Source organism: Bactrocera neohumeralis, chromosome 6 (assembly GCF_024586455.1).
Source record: "Bactrocera neohumeralis isolate Rockhampton chromosome 6, APGP_CSIRO_Bneo_wtdbg2-racon-allhic-juicebox.fasta_v2, whole genome shotgun sequence".
NCBI classification, from domain to species: Eukaryota; Metazoa; Arthropoda; class Insecta; order Diptera; family Tephritidae; genus Bactrocera; species Bactrocera neohumeralis.
Genome location: NC_065923.1, coordinates 47983648 through 47995551, shown reverse-complemented (window position 1 = coordinate 47995551; position 11904 = coordinate 47983648). Strand labels below are relative to the sequence as shown.

General features: G+C 37.4%; 1 non-coding gene across 1 annotated transcript; it reads right to left on the bottom strand.

Annotated features, from left to right (window-relative positions):
- On the bottom strand, positions 1–83 carry Trnal-cag (transfer RNA leucine (anticodon CAG)). The gene has a single exon. It is a non-coding gene; the product is annotated as a tRNA-Leu (tRNA).
- Between the last annotated feature and the right edge of the window lie 11821 nt (positions 84–11904).

The window sequence follows — 11904 nt, the reverse complement described above, 5'->3', positions numbered from 1 at the left end:
TGTCAGAAGTGGGATTCGAACCCACGCCTACAGAGTAGACTGCGACCTGAACGCAGCGCCTTAGACCACTCGGCCATCCTGACTTGTATCAGCTGGTGTCAATTGCGCCATTTCAGCAATTCACCACCACGAAACGCTCGTTTCAGTTATTCACCACAATTGCTAATCACACACTCTTGTGAACGCTAACTCAACACGCTTTCAAAAGCAGATAGCGCGCTATGAATTGTTATGCTCGGCACGTTCGCTGCTTTTGCAATATAAACAAATTCAATGGGTGAACGGACGTGTGCATTTAAATATCATATAATTTTTGACGTGTAAATACTTATAGGGTTACAAACAGAATTATATACACATACATATGAATGTATAACAAATATGGAATGCGCTTAACTTCAAAAGCAACGAACTAGAAGGCGCGTTAATTAGCGCTTAATGTCCAAAACACCAACTGAATTGGTAAACTGACATCTCTATCTCTCATTCTTGACCTGAAGTCTTTAGTCTTCAAAGTGGCTTAAGGGCGCAAAGTATTATAATGGGGGTTAGGGAAATGTTGGTATATTTTGGTAGAATATTTGCAGTTTTTGATAAAGATGAATGAAAAAAGAGTTTGGTAGTATCTTAATGATTTCATTTATTTTCAGTCGTCATTAATTTTTTCCTAATTCACCAGATGGAAACTCAACAGGAGTGTTATATGAAAGTTGTTTAAGAGATACTTATGGCGAAAAATTATAAGTTTAAGAAATAATAATAATCTGAGGTTGTAATTGGCACACCGAAAATATAGATTATCCTCTCGTATACACCTAATTTTACATATGTCATAACATATGTATTAATCCAAGAGCCATTGGTTGGCAGGCTATATATGTATGTATACAATCTCCTAATCTCATGAGGACGGGAGCCGCTAAGCAAATGTAGCTATAACGTCAGCAAGGTAACACAGGTACGCAAACCTGAAGAGTTTGAAAGAATTTTAACAAATTTGACGTTTGGTCATATGCACTTCCCTTTTTTCATTCCTAACTAACGGCTATTTTTATGTAAAGCTCTAGTAACAAAACGATCGTATAGTAGTCTTCTGTCTTTTAAGTTCAAATTTGACGATAAGAGAGCAAAGGCAAAATTGCTTGGGAGGGTGGTAGCGGCTAAGACTAAGAAAAATTCTTATTTATAATGTTTCTCGAAACATTTTTCATATGCCCTTTTATAGATGGCCTTCAGCTCCTTCACCGAATTTTGTTTTATCTCTTCGATCGACTGAAAAGTGGTTCCACGGCAATTTCAGTTTGGGGAACAAGAAAAAATCATCGTAGCCAAATCTAGTGAATACGGTGGTTGAAAAATGATATTCATTGCGTATTTGGTTTTATAGTCGTGGCTCGCTGCGTTGATGCATTATCATCGTGTAAAATCCATGAATTGTTCTTCCACAATTCCAACCGGATATTCTCACTCAAACGCCTCAAGACGGCCAAACAGATTTCTTTATTGACCGTCTGTTCCGCCGGAACAAATTCATGATGCACCAAAACAAGAATATTTACAAAAAAACAATGAGCACCACCTGAGCGGCTTTAGCGTAGTTTTTTGGTTTCGGCTCGTTTTTACCTCTCAATTCCGATGATTGTTGACTTTTTTGAATGTTAAAGCTACGTCTCATCGGCACTTATAATGTGCGCCTTGAATGTGGGATCACATGATTTAGCATGTCCAAAGAGAACCGTTTACGGCACACTTTTTGAAAAACAAAAATCAGTTTTATCGGGACAAGTCGAGCAAGAACACGTTTCATATCCAAAATATCCACCGAAATACCAAATTTACATGACAAAACTTCAAAAAGGTCCTTACTGTGAACAAGTCAAGCTTTGAACTAGATTGTTCATGATATTTAGGGAGAAAAAAGTTCTATGTATTTAGTTTATTCAAAGAGTTACCGTCTTATCGTATTTGCCTCGTTTGTACGTCATTAAAAGTTGCGTTGCGTGAGTTTTATTATCGCACTCCATAGAGTTTTTGTGGTTTAATTTAAACGCATTTTCGCTTTATATTTTTTTATCGTTTTCAAGCGTTATTCTAAACTCGTTTCGCACGAAAATCTGTCGCGAAACTAATTCACACGTGTTCATAACAAAATTCAAGTTCACACAACCGATTGCCTCCTCACTCACAGCCTTTTTGTTACAGTTTTATTTTACTTGGCGAACTTTCGTATTATTTTTTGGCTTTGCTATGCATTTCAATTTGTATTTTATTACTTTGTTATTGTTTTTACTTTACTTTTTTTTATTTTTATGACGCTTTTTGTTACCTTGCTTCTTAATTTTATTCAAAATGGCAATAAACTTCCTTCGAAAACCTTTTACTATCCCACGAAGTGTTTGACAAATAAGTAAAAAAATTGAGTAAAATAAGGGGAATTTGCGAAACAATAAATACACACAAAATACAACAATAAAATTCTTTTACTTTTTTGGTTAAAATAGACACTTTTGTGTTAGAGCTTAACGACAATAAAAGATTTTAGCGTTCCTTCATGTTTAACTATTTTATTTTGTATGAATAACTAAAGATTTATGAAGAATTAGCCACTAGTCTTCATAAAATCAGTGAAATATGCGTTATGTCTGTTTCGAACCACACCGTCTATCTTTTCTTCCAATAAATCATTTTTGTAGAGCGGTGAATGCCTCAACATAAAGAGTGATCCAAGCAGAGGTACTTTTTCCAACCACGCACAGCACGCAGTGAAGAAAATATAGCAGCCGTAGCTGGGAGTGTACTCGAAGACCGTGAATTCGGCACCGTTCGCAGCAACTTGAACTCCAACTGTATGGAGCTACTTGGCGCTTTTTCTGCCAGATCTTAAATTGAAAGCGTACAAAATACAGTTTGTGCAAGAACTGAAGCCTCTTGAGCTTCCTAATTCGATCGGACTTTTGAAAAGTTCCAAGACGTTTTCGAGATCCATTTCTGGATCAAGGAACGAAAAGCAACTAAGCGCCGTTTTCTCAACGTCTGATTAGCTGCCATCTGTCAGTTAAGTTCAGGTTAAAAAAAAGTTATTTTTTGCCGAAAAAAGAAATTTTCGTTAACCAGAACTGAACTAACAGATGGTTGCTAACCACACATTGAGAGAATGGTCCCATGGTAAGTATGATCCTAACCTAAATTTTATTAAAAACTACCTCACTAAATACCATACTAAAATTGTTTTGAAGAATTAAATTAGACAGTATCTTGTGTGGAACAAAGTCAGGCCGCTGACTTGTTCTAAAATAGTCTAGAATTAGTTAATTTGACCGCCAACAGGGTTAAGTATGAATTGGTTTCGAATAAAATGCATTAAATTTTCTATTTATGGTTAGTTTTTATACATTATTTCGTACTATGCTAGCTTGATATGATGCTCTGATACACTGCCTGTATTTACTCTAGCAATATGTAAATCTAGAATACAACGAAAATCGAAAAAAGTAGAAAGCTACAAAAAATATATAATGAACTGATTGGTAACGTACATATATAACATCTGTCTGTCAATACGTAATGAATCAATGCTAAAAACAGAAATAATCAAAATAAAAAGGAAAAATATCGCTTTTTTTAATTTTATGCAGTGAACCTGCCATAAAGGGTTCACGTTTTGCTAAAACCGGTAGTGAAATTGCCTGTTTGTTGCTTTCGCATTATTTAACGCAAACTTACACACATTTTTGTTAATTAATTTGCCCACTACTGTACTATCGAAGCGTGTAAATATTTGTTTGCTTGTATAACATCGCTACGCCCTCTCATCATTAACATTTTATTTATTTTTTATTGACTAATGAACAAAACTAAATAAACAAATCATCGCTACCTCACATATGTGCATACATATGTATTTGTTTGTTTCTTCAACCGACTTTATTGAAAGCGGCAGTGAAGAATTATATAGGAAATTGTGAAAAATATTGGCGAAGAAACTACAGAAGAATCGTTACACAAAAGGAGGCAAGGGTTCAGTTGGCCCATTGTTTCGGAATCTCCTCGTTGACTTTTGGAGCTGAATCACAGTAAACGCAGTTAATTGTAAGAGAATTTTGTGAATAAACAAAGGCAAAGAAAGAACTCGGTTGATACATACACATAACTACCATACTCGTATACTTGTATATGGAAACGATCCGGCAACGATTTAGCAGTATCAGCCGATAGCTCTGCAAAATATTGTAAGAGGAATTTGCTGTCGTGTACATTCGTGCATTCTCTATATGTTTACTGTCAAAATTTCAGCCGAGTCAGACTCGTCGTTTAATTTTGAACGCAGGTGGTAGAGATCGTGTTCGTGGAATGGAAGGAGAGCTATATCAGTCGACGATTAGATTGTTGTTTTTGATAGAAGAACATGCAATGAAATAAAAAACGCTTCTTCTCCTTCGATAAGGACCGTAAACAATGGGTTTATCGAGATTAAATGTGGTCGCAAGTCGGTTTTTTATGAGGCAATACCAAATCTATGGTCCTTTGCGCGTTAGCCACGCCGAATACTGCATACGATGGAACGATGAGCTGTACGAGATATACGACGAATCGACATAGTTCAGCGAATTAAAAGACAGCGGCTACGCTGGCTAGGTCATGTTGTCCGGATGGACGAAAACACCCCAGCTCTGAAAAGTATTCGTCGCAGTACCCGCCGGGGGAAGCAGAGGAAGAGGAAGACCTCCACTCCGTTGGAAGGACCAAGTGGAGAAGGACCTGGCTTCGCTTGGAATATCCAATTTTCGCCACGTAGCGAAAAGAAGAAACGACTGGCGCGCTGTTGTTAACTCGGCTATAATCGCGTAAGCGGTGTCTACGCCAATTAAGAAGAAAAAGAATACCAGATCACCCGAAAGCGGCTAACAGGGAAGATAATGCGACAAAAGTCGACGTTCTCGTAATGAGAGACCGCCGATTGATCATGCGCCAAGTAGCTAAGATCTCAACAAACTCAGAAATATATTGTATGAAATATTGGGGACAAAAAAGCTGCCGACACGATGAACATACATATGTATGCATGTTTGTCCCCCTTTGGTTAACAAGCGCAGCAACCGTGAGATCAGTGGCAGCAGTGTTCTATTTACTTCTACTATTTGAGGAACGGCATAAGAATCACAGAGCTCTATTATGTCAAATTAGTGGACCAATGCGACGCCGAACTGCATAATGACAACCATCATAACAACGCACTGACTTCCGTTTATGCCGTCACCAGTGATTTTTGGAGTTAAGCTACGAACTTCGTGCTCATTCACGGTATTTTTCAGACTTGGAGAATCCTCTCAGGAGGTTATCACCTCCAGCTGATAATATATTTATCATACGGGTTAAAGAAATTAGAGAATTGTCGGAACAAGTTTATCGTTATGAAAACAGAAATGATTATGATAGGAAATGTCGTAATTTTTCCGAAGTTTTCAATCTTTTTTTGTGTGCTTTTGGACCACCCTCGTATGTAAAATAATATTGATTTATTTTATTTGGACAACATTTACAAATTCTCAATAGAATCTCATTAGAAAGTAACAATATAATTGAATTTTGCACTCAGATTTACTCAAGGTCGATGTCTAAATTTGGTATCCCCGCAAAACTAATACGGCTATGTAAACTTTCGTTGAGCTTAATCAAAAGCTCTGTCAGAATATAGATGGACCTCTCCTAGCCGTTCGATACCAAAAGGTTTCAGACATAACATCGTGCGTCTTTGGAGAAGTTCGAGCTGCAGAACTAAACAGAGAAGGTTATATATTTAATATTGATATCATCGGCCTCAACACCCGCGCCGTTAGTTCCGCTTTCTCTAGGCTGAAGAAGAAAGCACAGAAAATGGGTCTGGCAGTAATTTTTTCAAACAAACAGTCGGATAACGTCACTGTTGACAGTCATAACTTTGAAGTCGTGATAATTTCGTCTATCTTGGAACCATAAACACCATTATATTATATATAGAAAATCCAACGCAGGATAACTCTTGCCAACAGGTGCTACTTATGAGTAGAATTGAAAAGTAAATTTCTCGACGAACAAAAGCCAAACTCTATAAGTCGCTCAAAATTCCCGTCCTGCTATATGGTGCAGAGGTTTGGACGTTGTCAACAAGTGATGAGTAGAAGTTGCGAGTTTTCGAGAGAAAAGTTCTGCGAAAGATTTATGGCGCGTTGGCCACGGCGAATATCGCATTCGATGGAACGATGAGCTGTACGCGATATACGACGACATTGACATAGTTCAGCGAATTAAAAGACAGCGGCTACGCTGGCTAGGTCATGTTGTCCGAATGGACGAAAACACTCCAGCTCTGAAAGTATTCGACGCTGTACCCGCCGGGGGAAGCAGAGGCAGAGGAAGACCTCAACTCCGTTGGAAGGACCAAGTGGAGAAGGACCTGGCTACGCTTGGAATATCCAATTGGCGCCACGTAGCGAAAAGAAGAAACGACTGGCGCGCTGTTGTTAACTCGGCTATAATCGCGTAAGCGGTGTCTACCAATTAAGGAGAAGAAGATTTGAGGAACGGCATAAAAATCACAGAGCTCTATTTTGTCAAATTAGTGGGCCGATTCGCCGCTGAACTGCATAATGACAACCGTCATAAAAACGCACTGACTTCCGTTTATGCCGTCACCAGTACCTAATTTTTGGAGTTAAGCTACGAACTTCTTGCTCATTCACGGTATTTTCCAGATTTGTAGAATCCTCCTAGGAGGTTATTGCCTCCAGCTGATAATGTATTTATCATACGGGTTAAAGAAATTAGAGAATTGTAGGAACAAGTTTATCGATAAGAAAAGAGAAATGATTATGATAGGAAAAGTCGTAATTTTTACTTTTTTTGTTTGCTTTTGGACCACCCTCGTATGTAAAATAATATTGATTTATTTTATTTGGACAACATTTACAAATTCTCAATAGAATCTCATTAGAAAGTAACAATATAATTGAATTTTGCACTCAGATTTACTCAAGGTCGAGTATTTAATTCCGTTTTCATCAAATATGCAATATTTTTCGAGCCAATCCATAACATCGGCCTTTGAGAAAGGAACTAGTTCTGCAAGAATATTTAAATGTTCCGTAGTCTTCTAGAATGAAATTCTTTCCTGCTTTTCCAATAATTGGTAGAACTTCTAAATAGAGAAGGTATCATCTTCTATAAGAGCGGCCTCGAAATCCAACGCAGAATAATTCTTGCCAATAGGTGCTCCTTCGAACTGAGTAGGCAATTGAGAAGTAAAGTCCTCTCTCGACGAACTTTAGACCAAGCTCTACAAGTCAATCATTATCCCCGTCCTGCTATATGGTGCAGAAGCATGGACGATGACAACATCTAGCGAGTCGACATAACGAGTTTTCGAGAGAAAGGTTCTGCGGAAGATTTTTGGTCCTTTGCGCATTGACAACGGCGAATACTGCAGTCAATCGATGAGCTATAGGAGTTATAGGACGACGTTGACATAGTCGAACGAATTAAGAGACAGCGGCTACGCTGGTCATGTCGTCCGAATGGATGAAAACACTCAAGCTTTGAAGGTTTTCGATTCAGTACGCGCCGGTACTGTCGGTCGAATTAAGAAGACAGGCCTCCACTCCATTGGAGAGATCATGTCGGAGAATGGATGCATCCCTGCACTTGGTTCTCGAATTGACGCCAAATAGTGAAGTGAAAAAACGATGTGCGCGCTGTTATTAAATGAGATATAACCGCGTAAGCGGTGTCTTCGCCAGTAAAGAAGAAGAAGATATGCACCTATCTTATAGTCTAGATCTGACACTAAGAGATTACTACCTATGCCTGCTTATATTAAGTTTGCTACGAAGATTGTAACAACCAGAAGGACACCTCATAGACCCTGTGTACATGGTATATACATATGTACATAAATGAACCTCAGTTTTTGAGATACCGTTCTGAAATTTTTAACCCGCTCTTTTCCTTACGAGAAAATCGCCGATATGGTTAAATATGTTTTGCTTGCTCAAAACTAAACGGAGCGAAATCCAACAAATTTTCACAAACAAAAAATTCTTGAAATAGTTCACTTAAAAATATCACTTAAAATGTCAACTCAAATGAAAAATGCGCTCGTCATTGTTGCCTCACGTGCTGCTGCTCGCTCTCTCTTGGCTCTCATACCTTTTAACTAACGTACTACATATTTATTTGTATTAATTTGTTTCGCTTTTCGTTGATTTAGAGCACATAAATTTTCCATAATTTTGTTTTTGTATTATTTTTAAGGTTTTTCTCTTTCTTTGTTTTTGTAAAAAGCTAATCTTGCCTTTTCAGACTGTTCAGACTTTTGTGTATTAATTTTCCTTTTGTTTACATTAGTTTGTACCCATATTTATGAATGTGTGTGTGTATCTGAGTATATTTACGGTAGATGAGTTTGTGTATGCTCGTTTGCGCTTCACGCTTTGAAATAGACAATATTTGGTAATCATAAATTTTTCGTTGTTGCTGCTCTTTTTGTTGTCAAATTTGAAATTTATCGTTTATTCAACTTTTTCCTTTATGGATTGCTCGTCTTGTGGGCAGAGACCAAAGCGATATAGGAAAACCATAAAGTTATTTTTACTTCGCAACAATTTTTTCTTTGGCTTTTTCGTTGTTGTTGCTTTACTGAAATTACAGAATTTTAAAAGTTGCTTGGCAAACATGCCGCCAAAGTGTTTATTGTTTTAGTTTTTGTTTGTGGCAGCATTTGCATTTCAATAATTAATCCCAATTTTGTAATTTTGTTTCCATTTCCGCATCTTTTGTGAAATTTTCCGCCTATTTTTTGTGTGTTTTCGAATACCCTGTAATTTGCATGACCCTCTACGCATTAACTTCGTTAAACCTTAAATGTGAAGACATCTGAAATACCCAATTTGAAATAGTTATTTGTTTTCGTGCTGCCTCAAGGTCGCCATTTTTTGGTGTTTTTCATCTCCAAAGCAATAAAAATTGGAAAATTATACAAAAGCATGATTGTTGTTGGCTACTTACAAATGTATGTATGTACTTATAAGAGTAGTTTTCGCCGAATAATGAGCGCAAGCATTTGGCGGCTTGTAAGTGTTAGTTGTATGGGCGCCAGCTTGAGCAGGGCTTTTGCTGTGCCATATTAATTACAAAATGCCTACATTGAGCAATATTTCTATAGAGACACTTACATACATACATATATGTACATTTATGTGCATTAAAATTTTTTAATGAATAAATAATATCAAATAAATATAGTAATCTCTGAATTCAATTTGCGGTCTCCCATAATTATTTATTATGACAAAGTGGGGAGCAAAGTAATGACGTGGGGATATTTGTATTTACATGCTGTATAATAGTTCTAATGAAGGTCAAATAAGTCATTCATTCAGTAGCGAAGTATTGCACAAGAATATTATTGGAAATATTCCCATTTATGAATGAATAAATGAAAATCATTTATAATGCGATTATTTTGATTAAATCTTTAGTTAATGCATGCATTATATAAGCGAGAATCTTTGTTATTTGCTATGCGCGGTATTGACGTATTAACTAGACCTGAAAAGACGTTATACTACATAATTAGAACCATAGAGTGAAGTGATCGACTGTATTTATGCCACGGACTATAGAAAAAAGTAATGCTCGTTTCAGAAATCTTAATGGTATAATTTAAAAATTAGAGACGGTGGTCAATAAGTAATCAATCATGGTATAAGGCTTAAGCGCCACCAAAATCGTAGACAAAGTGTTCAAATTCACTCCCGATAAAAAAGAACTACAGTATCAGTTAGTTTAAAATTTAATGGAAATTTTACATATTTTAAAGATATTCTTCTTTATTGGCATAGACCCCGCTTACGGGTTATAGCCGAGTTTACAACAGTACGCTGGTCGTTCTTCCTTTGTTTGTCCAACGGAGTGGAGATCTTTCTTCTTCCACAAAACCATTCACTCGAAAACTCGTAACATCGACTCATCAGATGTTGTCATCGTTCATGCTTCTGCATCAGCAGGACGGGAGTGATGAGTTTGGTCTTTATTCGAGAGAGGACTTTACTTTTCAATTGCCTACACAGTCCGAAGTAGCACCTGTTGTCAAGAGTTATTCTGCGTAGGATTTCGAGGCTGGCGTTGTTGCTAATGTTAATGCTGGTTTCAAGATAGGCGAAATTACCTACATATATACGCCTTCGAAATTATGACTATCAACAGTGAGCCAAGTCGCGAGTGCGATCACTGTTTGTTTGATGACAGGAGATACTTCATCTTGCCCTCGTTCACTACCAGACCCATTTGCTTTGCTTCTTTATCCAGTCTGGCGAAAGAAGAACTAACGGCGAGAATGTTGAGATGAACTGTACTCTCTTATAAAAGATTGTACCTTCTCTATTCAGATCTGCAGCTCGAATTATTTTCTCCAACAGCAGATTGAAGAAGTCGCACGATAGTCGCCTTGTCTGAAACCTAGTTTGATATCAAACGGCTCGAAGAAGTCCTTCCCGATCCTGACGAAGCTTTTGGTATTGCTCAACGTCAGTAAACACAGACGTATTAGTTTTGCGGGTTTACCAAGTCAGACATAGCGGTTTAAAAGCAGCTCCTTTTCATGCTGTCATAAGCAGCTGTGAAATCGACATTTAAATTCCAATCGTCGGGCATGCTTTCGTCTGACCATATTCTACAAAGAAGTTGATGCATGTTTATCCTGATCTGTTTTTCGCCGCCGTATTTGAATAGCTTGGTCGGCAATCCATCGGCCTCCACCGCTTTGTTGTTCTTCATCAATTGGGGAATCGGGTTTACCATCTGCTGATGTTATGCTTTTCATTTAGCAGGCTGGAGAAGTGTTTCCTCCATAATTCAGTATACTCTGGACATCAGTCACTATTTGAAGGATACACAATAAAATTTTTCAAGAAAAAATTAAGTAATTTCCCTCGCCGTCAGAGGCTCAAAACAAATCTTGAAAATCATTCAACTGAACGTCTGCAATTTAGAAGGCTGTAACTCAATAAATATTTGAAAGTTTATAGTATGATTTTTATTAATTTTCGCATTGTCAGTAAGGGATTAATAGAGGCAAATTTGGTTATTGCAGTTTTAGTGTTTAGGAGATGTGTACATTAAGCCAATTAGTGGCCCAAGACCATTTTTTCTACTTCAATCCCCTGTACAGTTTTGTATCCTAATTTAGTGCTAAGCTATGTATGTTTTCGATTAATGCCGTTTTGTGGTACAAACCCTTCAAAGACGGTCAAGAGAGCGGTAGGGAGAAATGCCTTATTCTGGTCGACCATCGACCTTTTCAACTGAAGAAATTATTAAAAAAGTGAAGGATATGGTGCTTGAAAATCGTCAGGCAAGTATTAGAGAGATGGCAAGAGAGCTCGACATCTTTCGCAAGTTCGTTCGAATGATTTTGGTGGATATTTTGGGTATGAAACGCGTGCCTGCTCGACTCGACCTGATAAAGCTGTATATTTTTCAAAAATATTAACGAAAACAGATGCTTTTGGACATGCTTCCACCTTCATGGAGGGCATTATAACTGCCAATGAGACATAGGTTTATGAGTTTGACAGGCAAACAAGTCAACAATCAGCGGAATGGAACCCGTTTTCGGTCGATCGAAGCGATAAAACAAAATTCACTGAAGAAGCTGAAGGCCTTCCCAAAAAGTGCTTATGAAAAGTGTGTTGAGTACTGAAAGAATCGTTGGTGTATTACATTTGCTGGGGATTACTTTGAAGGCAACCAAATTAATATTGATGAATAATTGAATATTTTGCGTTTTATTTACAATTTCCGTTTACTTTTTTGTCACAATATACATAAGAACATTTGAGAGTATCACAGGGATGTTCGTGTTTTAATATA